We start from the raw sequence: 17,480 nt of genomic DNA, 5'->3' as shown, positions 1-17,480 counted from the left end.
CACTTATACGGCTTGATTCGTTGGCAGCATTAATACAAGACATGAATGTATCGATCAAATAATTAAAAGTAGCTACATCTAGGATTCACCCTGAATGTTGTACTTTCTTACAGGACTTGTTTTATTGCTGCAAACCAAAAATCATCCCTTCATTAAAAAATACACACACACATTACAACACATATCTAGTTGGTCTAGGTAGATCCACTTGCGTATTAAAAAACACACACTCCATGTTTCTACTAGTTTATTACCTTAGCAAGCTACGCTGGAACCTTTCAGATCTGATATTGAAACATTCTCAAATCTCAATGCCTTTGGTACAAGACGAGATGTTTTTGGTATAATCTTGTCGATGCAACAATTTGTGTTGAGGCAATCGTAGTTCCTTCACCTATTTTGATTTGGACGGAGAATTATAATAGGTGGTTTTAGAGAGAATGATGGGTCAATGATGATGAGAATAGTCTAGTCGAGAGAAAAAAATCCACCTTTTCTCCATCTTTAATGAAAGTTCATATGTTGACACTTAGTATTGATATCATACCGATTATAATAGTTGAGTAATTCTTAGAAATAGCTGAAAAAAAGTGTGTGTATATATATATATATACACACATGAAGAGAAATTAACCCTTATCTTAATGCAATCAAAAGTGGGGCAGTCCTCTTAACTTGATCCATCCAGGCATCTTATGTCATATAAAGTTTTGTTCTTTTGATAAAACCTTCATTCACCCACCAACTCCACACTCAAATCCAATTGAATGGAAAGGATGGTTAAAACTGGACTTGAACAAATCGGTGGGGATATCAAATGGGGGTAGGTTAAAGCCTATTTCCAGTGGTTCATCGCTGAATATAACTGGAACTTTAATGCTGCATAATTCAATACTAGCCCTATTCTTGTTTAAAAAAAAATATTGCTTACAAGTTCTTGACAGTGCGCTGAATCATAGTTGCTCAAGTACTAAAAGAAAAATTGGCAACAATGGAATATTTGGTGGGTTTGGAAATGTATAAAAATGACTGAAAGTTTAACATTTACCGTATGAAAGGGTAAGTGCAGATCCATCAGCTGATAACTGCTGGAATTTTGTCCACAAATATCAAGTAGAGAGCTTCTTCAACCTCAAGTCAAGGACAATGGAACCTACAAATGGAGGGGTATACTTTACTACTATAAATAAAACAATGTCAAAGCAATTAAGATAAAGAGATCCAAAAACAAAGAGAGAAAAATAATCAGCAAAGACAAGAATCTATACCCTATAGATAATTCCAAGTACTACAAAACAGGCATCTTCATCCCTTTCTGTCTGTCTCTCTCTTCTCTTACAATGTTACTGCAAATTAGGAGTAACTTTTTTTAAAAAGCAGCAGTTGGCACCAGAATTATAGCCATGGAATTGCAGCTTGCAGCCATGAGAAAGAAAAAAGAACTCTTAGTAAGTAGCAGAAAACAAGGCGATACAAAAGACAATGGCAGTTAAAGCTTGAACATCTCTCTCTCTCTCTCTCTCTCTCTCTCTGTGTATATATATATATATATATATATATATATCATTGACAGAATAAAAATGAAAAACAAAACATAACCAGTTCGGGGTTAAGACAAATCTTTGTTCTTTAAAGCATATAAGCATGGAAATTGTATACCTACAGTATATGCTTGTGTGTGTATATATATAAATATAATATTTATCTTCATTCACAGTCAAATCACTGAAGCAAAAACTCTTAAACTGGATTAGAAAGAAAGAAGGAAAAAAATCAAGCACCCAAAGTAGCATTTTTCAAATCCCGGAACAGATCGATCTTGAAAATTCTCACTTTGACCTTATCAGTATCTTCCCGCAGCTTTATTGAACCGCAACAGCACCGCTTATATACGCACAACAACTAACAGTAAAGAAAGAAGGATCTAAGACGAAGTTGCAGTTCAAGAAAGCTGTGGAAGAACACAGAGAGGGCCATGTTTCATTTCACCTTTTCTTCCATCCCTTTCTCGTGGAACACAAACCCTAAAGCTCGAACAAACACAAACATGACAGACAAAAAGCTGAGAGAAAAAGAAGGGAGGTTGAGCTTATTGGGTGAAAATGAAGGAGAGAAGAAGGGGTAATTATAGCAGAAACGAGGGGAAACATTTCTTTTTACCACCAATCCCGAGAAGAATATTGGGAGCCTCGTTTAAGATTTACTGAAACCTGGCTTTTTAGTATTGTCTTATTATTCCAACTTGTTTTCCTATACGGTCAATTAAAGGGTAAACTACCCAAATGTTCATTAAACTATTATGTGGTGAAAATGAAGGAGAAGAGGGGTAATTATAGCAGAAACGAGGGGAACATTTCTTTTACACAATCCCGAGAAATATTGGGAGCCTCGTTTAAGATTTACTGAAACCTGGCTTTTTAGTATTGTCTTATTATTCCAACTTGTTTTCCTATACGGTCAATTAAAGGGTAAACTACCCAAATGTTCATTAAACTATTATGTCAATTCTATTTGTACTATTGAATTAAATATTTGATCAATTAGGTCACTAAATTTTAATTTAGTTTCTAAAGCCACCAACATGCTGACGTAGTAGTTATAAATATTTATAATTATATTTGATCTTCCTCACTTGTATATTCTATCAATTTGATCATAGTTAAAATTATAACATGTTTACTCTTCTTTATTTATATATTTTATTAATTTATAACTAATTTTAAATATTTACTAAATGTAATCTAATCATCTTATTAGAGAATTAAATTTATAAAATTATTTCTAAGTAAAATTAAGACTAATTTGATAAAATAGGTAAATAATGAGTAAATGTGTTAGTATTCAAGTTTCGTAATTGTCCAATTATCATTGGATTGATGGCTTGATAGAAATTAAATTGAAAGTTTAGTGATGTAATTGATAAATTTTTAGCTCAATGATCAAAATTGAAGTGATTTAATAGTTTACTGACCTTGGCGGTAGTTTACCTTAAACAAAAAAACTTACTACAATTTTGTTTTCATCCCATTAACACTAACAGAAGAGAAATATTATTATTATTATTATTATTATTATTATTATTATTATTATTATTATTGTTGTTGTTGTTTTTATTAATTAATGGATGAAATCGAATTACAAGCTCTCCATGAAGATACTATCTCATCATGAATTAAGAAATATAATTTAAAAAAACAATAATTCAAATGTTGAACTTTATAAATTTAATAATATATATATATATATATATATAGGGTAAATACACAAATGATCTTCTAATTATAAGACGTTTTATGTTGAGTCTCTCCACTATTAAAAATTACAAAATAGTCACTTGACTTTCCATATGTTCAAAACTTATCCTTTTGTTTTAACGAATTAATGTTCATTGAGTTGGACATTGACCTACGAATTGAGATATGATAAAATTATACTTTAATGATTTTACTAGCACTGCTGTTGTTTTAAGCATTGACTCGACGACAATGTTTCAAGTATTGGCTTGACGCATATTGTAAATGAACTCAATCCACAAAATATACCTCTGACATTGTGACCATATTTTATCATATTTCAATCTACATGTTAACGTCTAGCTTAGATGACCACCAAATTATTAATGAAAAAGATTGAGTTTGAAATATATGAATAGTCAAATTATCATTTATAACTTTCAATAGTCTTGGAACTCAACAAAACAATGCCCTATAATTGAGAGACATTTTGTAATTTTTAATAGGTAAGGTTTAACAAAATCTTATAGTCAATGGACCATTTTGTGTACTTTACCCTATATGTTATTAAAACACAAACTTTAAATATGTATAAAATTACATATGGTTTTTTAAATTGTTATTAGTATTATACGCTGCCTAATTGGTAATAAAATATCCGTAAAAATAACACCATCCAACGGGGGAGCGTGAGATGCACTCAATGAAGCATGAAAGTGGAGGATAGGGGTAGTGAATCAAGATTAAAGGTCAATAATCATTACTAAATAGAATTAAGCCCAAATGAAAATGGAATAATAAAAAATTTAGCTGACCCTTTTTTCCATATGCAATGGGTAAGGGAGGTATGATAGTAGATTGCCCCAACATCATGTTGAGAGCAGCTTCCGTGGAGACCTCCGAATTATGAAATGCCTTCCGTGAGACTCGATCCCAGGAGTACAAAATTAAGAGTCTTGTGCTCTACCAACTGAAATTAAGAATAGACGTCACGTGGGAGCATGTGCGAAAGACCCCCTGTGGAACGTTGGTGTTGGCAAACAGAGTACACCCGTTTTTTCCCGGAACAGAGCCTGCTTCGTCGTGATATGCTGTTTTGGGACACTTTTTATCTGTAACCATTCTGATTCGAATAGGAGTCCATATTATTCATGAGAGCAAATAAGTTTATTGAACCTGACTTTCATTGTTTTTAATTTGAACAAGAATCACGATTGATTAAACGTTTATTGCTCGATATTTGAAAAAAAATAAAAAAAATTATCACGAAGAAGAAAAAGGGTCGGTGAGTTGCAAGTAGTCCCTTCTCTTTACGGTGTCGATTATTGTAGTATTGGTTGGTCGATAGTTAGATAGATATAAATTAAACTTTAGATTTTATTCTGTTATCACGTGGCCGGTCATAGATCTTACCTATCTGGTCTAGGTGTGTTTATTAAAAACTTTTGTTTAAGGAGTTAGATTCTCTAAAGATTTTGGTAAAGTATTAAGATGAAACCTGTAACTGACAAAGAATTATTAATTTTCGAAAGATTAATAATCAAATTGCACTATAATCTTATATCTAGTTATAGATTATTTGGTTGATTATCGCATAAATTATTATTATGATCGATTTATATAATTTTTTTATAATATTATGACAATAACATGCGATTAACCCACCACATAGTGGAGTTGGTGGATTCATGATTAAATCAGCTGGCAATTAGCGATTAAGCACATAATTATTTATTACTTAAACTGTGATTTGATTTGATACATTATCAAACGCCATCACTTTGCTTTTATGAAAGTTTTGTGCTTTGTGCGATGGAGTGTATCGAGCTTTCGGTGGATGGTTACTAGGAAAAATATTAACAAAATAAATTACGTTAAAATTGAAGTTTTAAAATTATAAAATCATTCTTTAAATAATTATGAAGTGAATGATTTTGATTAAATTATTATAAGGGATCTCTAAATTCATTATTATTTTACATCGTACAATAATTATTTTATAATAAATTAGTAGATTTAATAATTTCTTGCTATTCGGATGCTAGATACTCCATTGTTTTCAATGGAAGCTTGATTGATTATTTTAAGGGAGCTAAGGGAATTAGACAAGGAGACCCGCTTTCCCCTATTTTGTTCGTTCTGGTAATAAATGTTCTTTTCAATATTCTCAATAAAGCTGCTTCTAAAGGATTTTTGTCTTTCATCATAAATGCAAGAAAATTAAACTTACTCACTTGTCTTTTGCTGACGACTTATTAATTTTCTGCAAAGGTAATCTTGAGTCTGTTATGGGAGTCATTACTGTATTGGACGGTTTCTATGAGTATTCTGGACTGAAGCTTAATGCAGGTAAATGCGAGATTTTCACTGTTGGCATTCCTGCTCATAACCTTGATTTTCATCATTTCTTATGGTTTTAAACATGGTAGACTACCTGTTAGATACCTGGGGATTCCACTTGTCACCAAAAACTTACTGATAAAGATTGTCAAGCACTTCTCGACAATATCAAGAGCAAACTTCATCAACGGTCTAGGAAAAAGATGAGCTATGCAGGCAGGTAGAGCTTATTAAGACTGTTCTCTATACCGTTGCTAATTTTTGGTGCAGACAACTAGTCTTACCATAGTCCATTATCAAAAAGATTGAGCAATTATGTTCCAGATTTTTTTGGAAAGGCTCGGACATAACTGTTGTTGGTGCAAGGGTGAGTTGGGAGAAAATTTGTAAACCTAAATCCGAATGAGGTCTAGGATTAAAGGACATCAAGTCCTGGAATATTACGTGCCTAATTCATCTTACCAGAAAATTACTTGCGGGAAGGTTCTCTATGGGTTGCTTGGATCCATAACTACATAATTAAGCAACAAGATTTCTGGATCATGGAAGAATCACCGAGTGCTAGCTGGAGCTTCAGGCGAATGCTGAAAATTAGAAGTGTTGCTCAACCAGTGCTTGCAACAGCAGGAAATGCACAAAAGAAATTTGGGATGAGATTCGTCCTAAAGACATTAAAGTCTCATGGCATAACTGATATGGTATCCTCTTCATATCCCGAAGCGCAACATTATTCATGGATGATTATTATGGATCACTCCCACTAGGGACATACTGCAACGTTTTGGCCTTGTAACCGACGATCTCTGCATTTTCTATTCTGAAGCAAAGGAAACTAGAATCCACCTCTTTGCTGAGTGCTCAAAGACTGCTCCATTTGGAGATCAATCCTCCAACTGTCTGGATTGAACATACTTTCTTGACCTGAACCCAACCTACTGGAGTGGGCGTCTTCTTCATGGAAAGGTAAATCACTGCTTTCTTGTATTCTGAAGCTCTCATGGTGTGCATTTAACTACACCATTTGTGAGGAAAGGAATCGAAAGATTTTCAAAGGGATTTGGAGAACCGAAGAAGGAATTATCAACACTATTAAGGAGATAGTAAGAACTCTTCTAAGTAATAGGAATATTAATAGATTAGATAACACAAATTTAGCTCTTTCTAATCATTGGGGTATAATTTTTTGTTGTATAGTTCCCTTCTTGTTCCATTGATTGGGTTTTTTTGTAGCAGCTTACTGCTATTTTGGGTAATAAATCTTAATTATCCAAAATAATAATTTCTTTATCTTTTAATATCTTATTAATTAAAGAAATTATTTAAGCATAATATAATGACTGTTTGTGTATCTTACTAAAAAACTGAAAAGACTAGATAAGAGAAAGAGAAAATTATAAGTAATAGTTGGTAATTTATTTTTCTAGTAAATTTATTATCGTTATTTATTTTTAAAGGATTGAAATTGTAATTTTACCATTTAAAATTCAAAATTAATTAATTTATCAAAATATATGATCATTGTTTTTTTTTCTTTCTCTCTTTTGTATATGCTAGAAAATAGAGAAATGCTCCAAATCTTAAATTATTCAAATTATAAATCAAAATTTACTGATTGATTTTGATTATATCATATGAAAATATTAATTAGTTTGATTTTCTCATATTTTTTGAGTCACGAGTTCTAACTCCGCTAGAAATATTCTCCTTCCTTTCCTTATAATCTATGTAAGATTAGAGTTAGATTTAGAATTTATAGTATAATTTACTAAAAAAATATTATGCATAAACTAAAGCATAAATTTTACATCGAGCAATTTAAAAACAACTTAAACCCACGCATAATATCAAACATCAAATTTATATACAAGTACTACAGAAGATACTTTCAAAATTTGCAGTGCACCACCTTAAAAATTCAATAACAATGGCCTCCAATTCAAATATCAGCTAACCTTATAAACCCTAAATAAATTGGAAATGACTAAATAAGAAGCCATGTTAGGGGGTGGGCTGGCTCGGCCTTGTGGTCCGTCTCGTAGGCGGCTCGTTTTTTGTTGGCGAAGGATGAACCGATAAGCAGGAACCAAATGTACCCTTACCAGTTCCCAAAAGCTTTGAATACCCAGTTCCCAAAAACCCTACAAGGTTATTTTTTTGTTCTCTCAAAATCCCACATTTTTTTAACCTTTGCCCCTTTTCTTCTTTTAGGTCCAATTAGCTTTTCGGGTCTGTTCTAAGCCCAAATCCTCCTCCTAGTCTCCTCCCGCTCTCTTCCTGCAAAGCCTTATCTCTCCGCCTTGGGCGTCGCTTTCCGGCCTTCAAACCCGCCCCGAGATCGCTTCTCTTTGGCCTTTTCACCGGTAAACCAACAACACATCGCTATTATTATTTTTCACTTCTTTGAATCCAACTTTCTGTATTTTTAGTGTTTTCTTTTCTTTGCTTGATCGAGTTCTGGGTTTATTTTTTTTGAAGCTCCATGTTTGAATTTTCTGAGAATTACGTTGTTTACGTTTGATTAAATTTTCACGAGAAAATCGTTGGTAGCTTTTGTCCTGAATAGTTTACAGAAGTTGGGACTTCGTCTTTTAAATGAATCTATGAGCTCCTTTCCGTTTCTTGTTTCAGGTTTTTGATGGATCAGTCTGCCTGCCCTTTTTGAGATTTTAACGATCTGGGCGGTAGATCCCTCGATTCAATTTAATGGGGTCTTTGTTTTGTTTGTAATGTAAACCTTGTTATACGTTTCCCGGTCAAGCCCATTTATATGTAAAATACCTATTTTACCCCTTCACCACAAAGCGGGCCTATTTATCTGTTTATGTAATGCCATTTTCTTATAATTGATTCGTTTTCTGGATGGATCCACGAGTGATGACCCGGTCGCTTGTGGTTTTTATTGTGATCGAGATTGCTTCGGCAATGGCATCATACGCCGTCGACATTCGAAGTGATTGAGTACTAAATTCTGATGTCTTTAGAACTGGAACATATCAAAATTGCACAACCATTTGTTTTGTTGCATTGCTAGCATATGTACGTACGTAGTGTTGCTTGCATGTTTCGTGTAATGGTAAAATATTATGTAATTTAGAACGTAGAACTTAGTTCAGTTGGTTTATGCAGTCATTTTTATGAGTGGTATTGAGGAAGCTTCGAGTTTGAATCCCAACACTTGCATGTGCAATCTTTGCTTTCATGGTTTAAACCGGTAGATTAGCTCGGTTGGTTCACACAGCACAACCATTGATATAGTGCTTATGATTAAGATTAGCTTATGATTTTATAATCTATTATGGATTTCTAACGTTTGTGTAAAAACTGATAGAGTGCTTGGCTAAACCTCATCATTTCCTGAACCTTTTCTCAGTTTGTAGTAGTCATGAGTTCCTTTCTAAAATTTATTTTGCTTTTTAGCAGCAGGGTTTACTTGTACGCAGAAATGATGGATATGGAAATAATCCCTGGGGAGAACAACAATCATCTGGCTTTGACCACTCCTGACACGCAGCCTATCAAGCGTAGGAAAAAGAAGTCCATGGTGTGGAGTACTTTACCATTGAACATGTGAGTGCTGGATGTAGAAAGAGCATATTGTAAGGGCTGCAAGCAAAGTTTTGCTTATAGCACTGGTTCCAAGGTAGCAGGTACAGCCATCTGAAACGCCACATTGCCAAAGGAACCTGTCCAGTGTTACGAGGCCAAGATAACAATCAATTCAACCAGTATAACGCAAAGATGGGTGGAAGTGAACCTCCAAAACGACGCTATAGATCTCCTAGTACACCTTTTGTCCCATTGATCAAGATGATACCGGCATGAAATTGCCAAAATGATCATCATGCATGATTACCCTCTTCACATGGTTGAGCATCCTGGTTTCATAGCTTTTGTTCAAAATCTTCAGCCTCGGTTCGATAAAATGAGTTTCAACACCATTCAAGGGGATTGTGTGGCAACTTACCTGAGGGAAAAGCAAAGCCTCATGAAGTTTATTGAGGGTATTCCTGGACGATTTTGTCTTACACTGGACATGTGGACTTCAAATCAAACGCTTGGTTATGTGTTTATTATGGACACTTTGTTGATGTGGAGTGGAAGTTGCAGACGGGTTTTCAATGTCATAATGGAACCGTATCCGGATTCCCATTTGCTCTATGTTCCGTTGCTGCTAGCCTTTCAGACTGGAGTTTGGAAGGGAAGTTATTTCCCTCACCTTTAATCATCCACTAAGTGATGCCGGGCTGGAAAATCTTAGACCTTTACTTTGCGTTAGAATCCTCTTATTCTTAATGGTCAGCTGTTAATTGGAAATTGTATAGCTCATACAATAAGCAGAATGGCAAAGGATGTGCTTGGAGCCGGGCAAGAGATCATCAGAAAATCCATGATAGTGTAAAGTACGTGAAGATGTCAGAATCCCCCGAGGACAAAAATTCGTTCAAGTAAAAAACCAGCTTCAAGTGCCAGTGAAAAGAGCCTGTTTCTTGATGATCAAACTCGGTGGAGCACAACATACCAAATGCTAGCTGCTTGTGAATTGAAGGAAGTGTTTGATTGCTTGGATACTTATGATCCAGATTATAAGCTAGCCCCATCAATGGAAGACTGGAAGCTGGCTGAGACTTTATGCAGTTTCTTGAAACCTCTCTTCGATGCAGCTAGCATCCTTACAGCTACAACTCAACCTACTGCAATCACAATCTTTCATGAAGTGTGGAGGATACATGCGGACTTGGGTCATTCTATCACGAGTGAGGATCACTTTATCAGCAACCTTGCAAAATCAATGCATGAAAGATTGATAAGTATGGAAGGATTGTAGCCTGTTTTGGCAATTGCCGCAGTCATGGATCCTCGTTTCAAAATGAAACTTGTCGAGTTCAGTTTCACAAAAACATACATCGAGGAAGCTCCCACATGTTAAAACTGTTGATGACGGAATTCACGAGCTCTTTCTTGAATACAAGGCACTTCCACTGCCTTGACGCCAACATATGCAGATGAAGGGAATGCTGGAGACATGGAAAGACTGAATCTCATCAGGGAAATCTTCTTTCAGACCGTGGGCTTACAGATTTCGATGCTACATTATGGAGACTAGTAGCCATCAAATGAAGTCTGAGCTAGATCAGTATTGGAAGAGTCTTGTTACCCCGCGTCCAAGAGTTCGACGTGTTGGGTTGGTGGAAGGTGAACCAGATGAAGTATCCAACTCTTTCCAAGATGGCTCGTGACATTTTGTCGATTCCAATCTCCTCTGTTGCTCCTGATTCAATCTTTGATATCACAGAGAAGCGACTAGATGAGTACCAAAGCTCCTTGCGACCAGAGCGGTGGAAGCACTGGTCTGCGCCAAGGATTGTTACATTATGGAGATTCTGAAGTTTCCAATGCGCTTGTTAAAATGAAATTTAGATGTAGATGTTATTCAACAGAGTATGTATGGTAGAGGTTACCGTATTGGACATGTTTCACTTGTATTTGTACAATTAGAAAGAACCGTATGGACTACGGATTGAGTAGTTTTTCCCATTTCATGTTTCTTTCAAAGTTTTGCAGTGCAATCCTCTATTATTGAACTAGCACGAAATGTTATGTATGTTATTTAGAAAGAGCAAAATTCAATGCTCCATAGTAAATATCGATCTATTGATCGATTAATTAAATCGGGTATTACAGAGGTAATGTCGATCCTCCCAACCTAGTTTGTTTCATTCGCAACCGTCAAAATTCGAACTTTAACCTTACTAAGAGACCTAGTATCTCGTCCCATTAACCAACCGATTGTTGATTAAAGTAATATATTATTATTATGAAAGAATTAGAAATTAGGTATAAATGTGTTGGTATTGTTGAGGCAGAAAATAATAGTTATTTGTAGCAAATAGTTGCTTTTCTAAGAATAATATATTATGATATTACTTATATTATGATAAAAGTAAAGACATAATATTTATTTATATAAAACTTTGCATTAAATATAATCACTTTAATATTAAAATTCTAATTTTTAGAAAAATATTATTGTCTAGTCTAGAACTAACATTTTTAACAATATTATATAATGAAAAATTTTTTTTAATTATAATTTTATATTTATTTGAACTAAAATCAATTTAAATCTTTTTGAACTTAACTCTTTCCATTCAGTTCTGGAGTCTCTCAGTATCTCTCCACGAAATCGGTCGGCGTAGGCTTTTACTGTCTTTTGCATTTTTTTTCCTTCTGATTTCTGCAGTTCAGGCGACCTCGGAGCGGCCAAATAACGATCTCCGATTATCCTTCATTGCAATTTCTTTAAAACTTTTGAGGACTCATTACGGAAATTCCTCAAATGAAAATTTATTGAAAACTATAACACATTTCTCGGGTTAGAACAAGCTAGGGTTTTTTATTCGCTCGCCTGAGATTTTTTTCGCCAGTTCGATTGGTCTGATATAATCATGGATTCGCGAGATTCGTCATCGTCGTCGGCTCCGAATCGGGATGGTTCCACCGGAGACGATGAGGGAGGCCTTCCCGTCACTGCCGCTCTCGCTAAAGAAGCGGCTCTTCGCTTCCAATCTAGAAAGTTCGCCGAGTGTGTCGATGTGTTGAATCAGCTAAAGGTGAAGAAAGAAGGCGATCCAAAGGTAAAATGTTTCAAATTACTTTGCATATGCACGCGTTGTTTCGTTCATGGATGTGATTGACCCGATTCATTTCTTAGCTCTTCACCCTTTTATTCATTCATTCATCAATAACTAGTCTAGTTATTGCCGTATTATGTTTTCACTATATAAATTAGCTTAATAATTCTGATTTGCTGACAATTAACTTGCTCGGGGTATCATGGAGATGATAGATTTTTATGTTACCATATACCAAATGGTGTACCCGGTTGCTATATACTCGTAAGCTCCGGCAAATGGGTGTGGGAACTTGGATGGTTGAGTTAAACTGTTCAGGTGTTTAGTTTAATGGAAGTACAAATTCAATTTATCTACTGTGCTTAATTGAGTAATATCTAATACATGGTGAAGTTGGACTAGAGGGTAGTCATCAAAGACAGATTTCATAGTTGGTTATTGCTGTCATGTTTTATTGTTAGGATGGACAACTATACACTGACATTTGTGTAACTAGGACATGTTGTTATGTATTAGTCAATACTAGCATGATATGGATTTATTGTAATTGATGAGAAAGACCAATGTTAGGTGGAGTGAACTAGGACAGTTGCAGTTCCTCAAGTTTTTAAGTAGTTGCTGTGTACAATTATGTTTGATGACCCTTAAATTATTCAAATTTCAATATATAGTTACTCATATTGGGATCACTTAAATAAACATTTCAATGAAAAGAGCAATGAAAATGTTAACTGGTAAGTAGTTCATGCTGAATATATCATATAAAAGTAAATGCTTTATCTTTTAAAACATTTTAGGCTACAGTGCCTAGCTATTTATTAATTTAGTAAAGAATTCTGTATTATTTCTAAATTAAAAATTAATGATTTTCAAAACGCATTTTGGTTTAAAAATTACTTCAAGTTATTTTTCCATTTTAGGCTTTTTAAAGTTTATTTAGTTTTTATCAAAGCCAAAACCGGAAAGTGTCTTAATTCAAAAACCTAAACCAAGCAGAAGAATGGATGATAATTTGATACGAAAAAGTGCTAGTATCTCCATAGTGCAAGATTTGTGGCTTTAAGGCTGAAATTATTGTTATACACAACTTTCAAACTTGACTTTATGTATTTCGGGATAAAACTTTTGGTAGCGTGTCAAAATAGTTTTTGTAGTGCTAACTGGTACTTATAACATGCTGTAGTGAAGTTGAATATTTTTTTATCAGAATGGATTTTTAGTTTATCAAGTTTATGAGCACAAATTTCAGCTGCTGCAGGATTTTTCAGCATGAATATGTTCACCAATAACTTCACTTGAGTAGCTTTTTACTTCTTTATAAGTTTGTCCTTTCTGTTGGTGCCATTAAAGTATTTTGAACCAATGGATAATTCAACAGGTTCTTCATAATATTGGAATTGCGGAGTATTTTCGGGATGGTTGCTCACACCAAAGAAGTTGCTTGAGGTCCTTAGCAATGTCAAGGTACACATTATCTTATTACCTCCTGGTTTCCATGTCTGTGCACCCCTGCAAAATTGCTCATTATTAATTATGTACTTTCTGTCATGAATGATTCTTCTTGCCCATTCATCAAGAAACTTTTAACTCTTGTTTCTCCAGTTGAAACGGAAGGTTGGTGGAGTATCAACTGCTGCAGATAGTATATTAAAAATTTAAACTAACATGGAAAATTTAATTTGATACTCAATTGGAATATTTTTGGTGAAACATTCTCATTAGCTTAAAGTTGTTTGTATTTGTTTTTTTAATTGCAATCACATTTGGTTTGGCATTTGGCAATATAGACCGTAATTACCATTGTGAACCACTATTAGTTAGTATTTACTCTCGGAAATTATTTGTGTATTTGATCACGTTTAATTTGGGCCAGGGACTTTTTGAGCTTGAGTTGTGTCATGTATTTGAGTCTAATGAATTCATTTCCTTTCTTCCAGTCGCGCTAACTTGCAAAAACTGTTTTTGAGTAGAAGATTTATTGACATATAATGTGAGTTTGGCATTGTTACGATCATGATTTAAGTTACTTTTGGATTATTTTTTTAACATCTTTTCCCCATTTCTGCTATTCAGAAGAGTTGTGAGGAGCTTGGTCATGCATCTAGGGAACAGGCAGAGTCTGGTAGCAGTTCTGGTAATAACTTTACTTCAGATTCAAAAGGAAATGGTACAACTATACAGCAGTTTTCTTCAGATAGTGCCAGTATTATTCACACAGACGAATTTGATACCTCTGTGGCTCTAAACATAGTATGCCCCCTTTTTGTTATTTCAAGAGCCCAGGAACAAGAATCTTTTCAACGATGGCTTGCAGTAATGTGTTTCTTGTGAATTGGTCTGATGTAGGCAGTTATTTGGTTCCACCTTCATGAATACTCAAAGGTTTTATCTATTCTTGAACCTCTGTATCAAAACATTGAACCAATAGATGAGGTACTTATCTTATATAATTGTCATTTTATTTGAGCATTGTTGGTTTGTTTTAATCGTTTCCCTTTTTATTTATATGCAGACAACAGCCCTTCATATCTGCCTCTTGTTGCTGGAGGTTGTGTTAGCTTGCCATGATGCTTCAAAATCTGCCGTAAGTTCTAAATATTTGTTGTGTTATTACTTGAAGCTCCTTCCAAAATGGAAAATTCCTCACTAATATCCATTGAAACACTTTAGAGGCCTCTTTAAGATGGATATGACTAACTGTTAGCTTTGTACTTGGGGGTTGAGGAAAGTAAAAAAAATGACAAAAGGTAGCTTGTGTATGGTGATGTGTGTTTTTGTCTACTTTACAAAATAGATAAGCACGTTTTTAGAGGACATCGAAGTGCTTGCTTGTTAAGAATGACCACTGAAAGATGGATATGACTAACTGCTAGCCTTGTACTTGGAGATTGGAGAGAAATTATTTTTTATAAAAAGCTAGCTTGTGGAAAGTGATATGCAAGTTTGTGTACCTTGAAAATTTTGATAGGCATGTTTTAGAGGACATGATCATTCAATCACGTATCCTTAGCATTTTGTGCTCATTGTACCTATTCCTTATTCCATCTTGCATTTCTGTAGGAAATTGGTGATCATTTTTTTGTTGAATACCCTAAACTGTCTGCTATTGCCTCTTTAATTAGTCAATTCAGAGTGCACTGTGTCTTGTGAAGAGGGCATGAAATTGTCGCAATTTATCCGAAAAGGAGTGTCTAACCTTATTTATGTTTGTATTAGCTTGTCTTAAATGATATGCAAAATGCTCTTATTCTATTGTGTGCTCTTGGTGCTAATTTTAGCCCTCACTTCTTTCAATTGTCACTGTTTATGCTTACCCTTTCTTTTCCCCTCGACCCTGCTTAACATGCCCCAAGAAAAAGTGATTTGTTTTTAACGGAGTAATTCCAGATCTGTTTTACCCCCCAATTCATCCTTGGAGGAGAGTGAATCGAGTGACAGACCATCTTCCATGAACCAATCCATAAGAAGTCATCTGGCATCAATTCCACGACTTCAACTGTGTTTGTTGGTCTAGTTAACTCAAACGGAGATTTGAAAGAGCCAAAGGGGGAGCTAATCCGGAAATTGTTCGGAACTCCATCTCTTATTATGAATACATCCGAAAAAGAGAAAATCAGATGATTAAGCAAGCTCTTCTTGCTAACCTGGCGTATGTAGAGTTAGAACTGGATAATCCTCTGAAGGCCCTCTCTGCTGCACTTTCGCTGTTAGAACTACCGGGTTGTTCAAGAACTTGCATCTTTCTAGGCCATGTATGTATGCGGCAGACGCACTCTGCTTACTGAACAAACCTAATGAAGCTGCAGAGCATCTGGTTATTTATTTGTCTGGGGGCAATAACGTTGAATTGCCGTTACTCAGAGGACTGTGAGCAGTGGCGGGTGGAAAAACCCATCGATTGTGAAGAACTGAATGGAGAGCAGCAGCTGCCAAGAATCCTTATCATGAGGGCTTGCACGAATGCATGTTTCTGAAGCCAGAAGAGGCACGCGGAATGCTTATGCAAATCTTGCCACGGTGTCTGCAATTCAAGGTGAACTTGAGCGCGCCCACCATTTTGTGACACAAGCGCTGTCCCTGGTACCGAACAGTAGCGAAGCCACTGTGACTGCAATTTATGTCGATCTCATGCTCGGTAAATCACAAGAAGCTTTGTCCAAGTTAAAACATTGCCGTCATGTCAGATTCCTTCCCAGCAGTCTACAGTCGAATAATTCTTCCTAATTTGTGTGTGGGTGGTTTCGAATTCGACCCGAAGTAGGTCACCACACAGTTGCTAGTTAGCCAGATAGATCATTGATCCTTTTAGAGGATTGTATCATATATAATATTTGTTCAGTTCAGATAGTAATTTTTCAGCTGTTCTTTTTTTCTCCACATTTAGGGTTCATTTTTCAGTGGTGAGGCTGATGTCCACACCTGTGAATTTGAGATCAACGGCTTAGATTTTGTTGATTTTGGGTAATATCTTATTTTGTTAAATCTGGGTCAATACAATATAGTTTTGTTCAAAGATTTTCAACCATATGATAATAACATTAATATCCTTGTAAATGCAATGTTCAAATTACAGACCTAATGAGATAATAACAAATTCATTGATCATACCAATAAGAAGGTTTATAATATCCTATTAGTATGAATGATTAAATTTAATATGAATAAAGATGACTAAGGCAAACTAAGGAGTTGTTTGTTTACTTCAGAATGATTAAGCGTTGAATGAAATGCTGAATAATTCAGAGGCTCTGTATAATTAACTCTGAATGTGACATGCTGTTTGCTAATGGCTCTGAATCATTCAGAATGTACTTCTATGCTGAATCATTCAACATTGTTTTGCTGAATCAGTCAGCACTCATCATTCAGAAGTGCGAAACAAACGCGTTGAATGTTGAACGGTTCATCATTTAACGTTGAATGGTTTCATTAAGAGATAAACAAACAGCCCCTAAATATTCAAAAACGACATTACTTCAATATTTTCCGAATATTTCTTTCAAATATGAATCGACCAGGAAAAAACTTGATTATAATAATTATATATATATGGAAATGTAATTTACAGTTTCATGGTATAAAGTTTTTTTTTCTCGTTTCTCTTGTTCTTTAGAATGAGAATTTTGATTTACCCTATCCAAGTAATGCTCCTATTTAAGGAAATATTAATGTGCGACAGTCTTAAATATGGCTAAAAAATAACAAAACCGATAAAAAAGGACCAAAACATTATTAGGCGTTACCGGTTTTGTTATTATTAGGCGTTTTACCGGAT

The 17,480-nt window shown here is 34.8% G+C and overlaps 1 long non-coding RNA gene and 1 pseudogene across 1 annotated transcript; both read left to right on the top strand.

The window, feature by feature from the left end:
• The first annotated feature begins 790 nt into the window (after nucleotides 1-790).
• Nucleotides 791-11,602, top strand: LOC120156629. Its single transcript, XR_005519074.1, has 3 exons — nucleotides 791-908; nucleotides 7,719-7,729; nucleotides 11,591-11,602. It is a non-coding gene; the product is annotated as an uncharacterized LOC120156629 (long non-coding RNA).
• A 132-nt stretch (nucleotides 11,603-11,734) lies between these two features.
• Nucleotides 11,735-16,456, top strand: LOC120156711 (annotated as a pseudogene).
• The last annotated feature ends 1,024 nt before the right edge of the window (nucleotides 16,457-17,480 follow it).

This window comes from Hibiscus syriacus, unplaced genomic scaffold (genome assembly GCF_006381635.1).
Source record: "Hibiscus syriacus cultivar Baekdansim isolate YM2019G1 unplaced genomic scaffold, ASM638163v2 tig00111234_pilon, whole genome shotgun sequence".
In the NCBI taxonomy this organism is placed as follows: Eukaryota; Viridiplantae; Streptophyta; class Magnoliopsida; order Malvales; family Malvaceae; genus Hibiscus; species Hibiscus syriacus.
The sequence above is the reverse complement of the archived record's forward strand: the minus strand, read 5'-3'. Positions and strand labels throughout refer to the sequence as shown.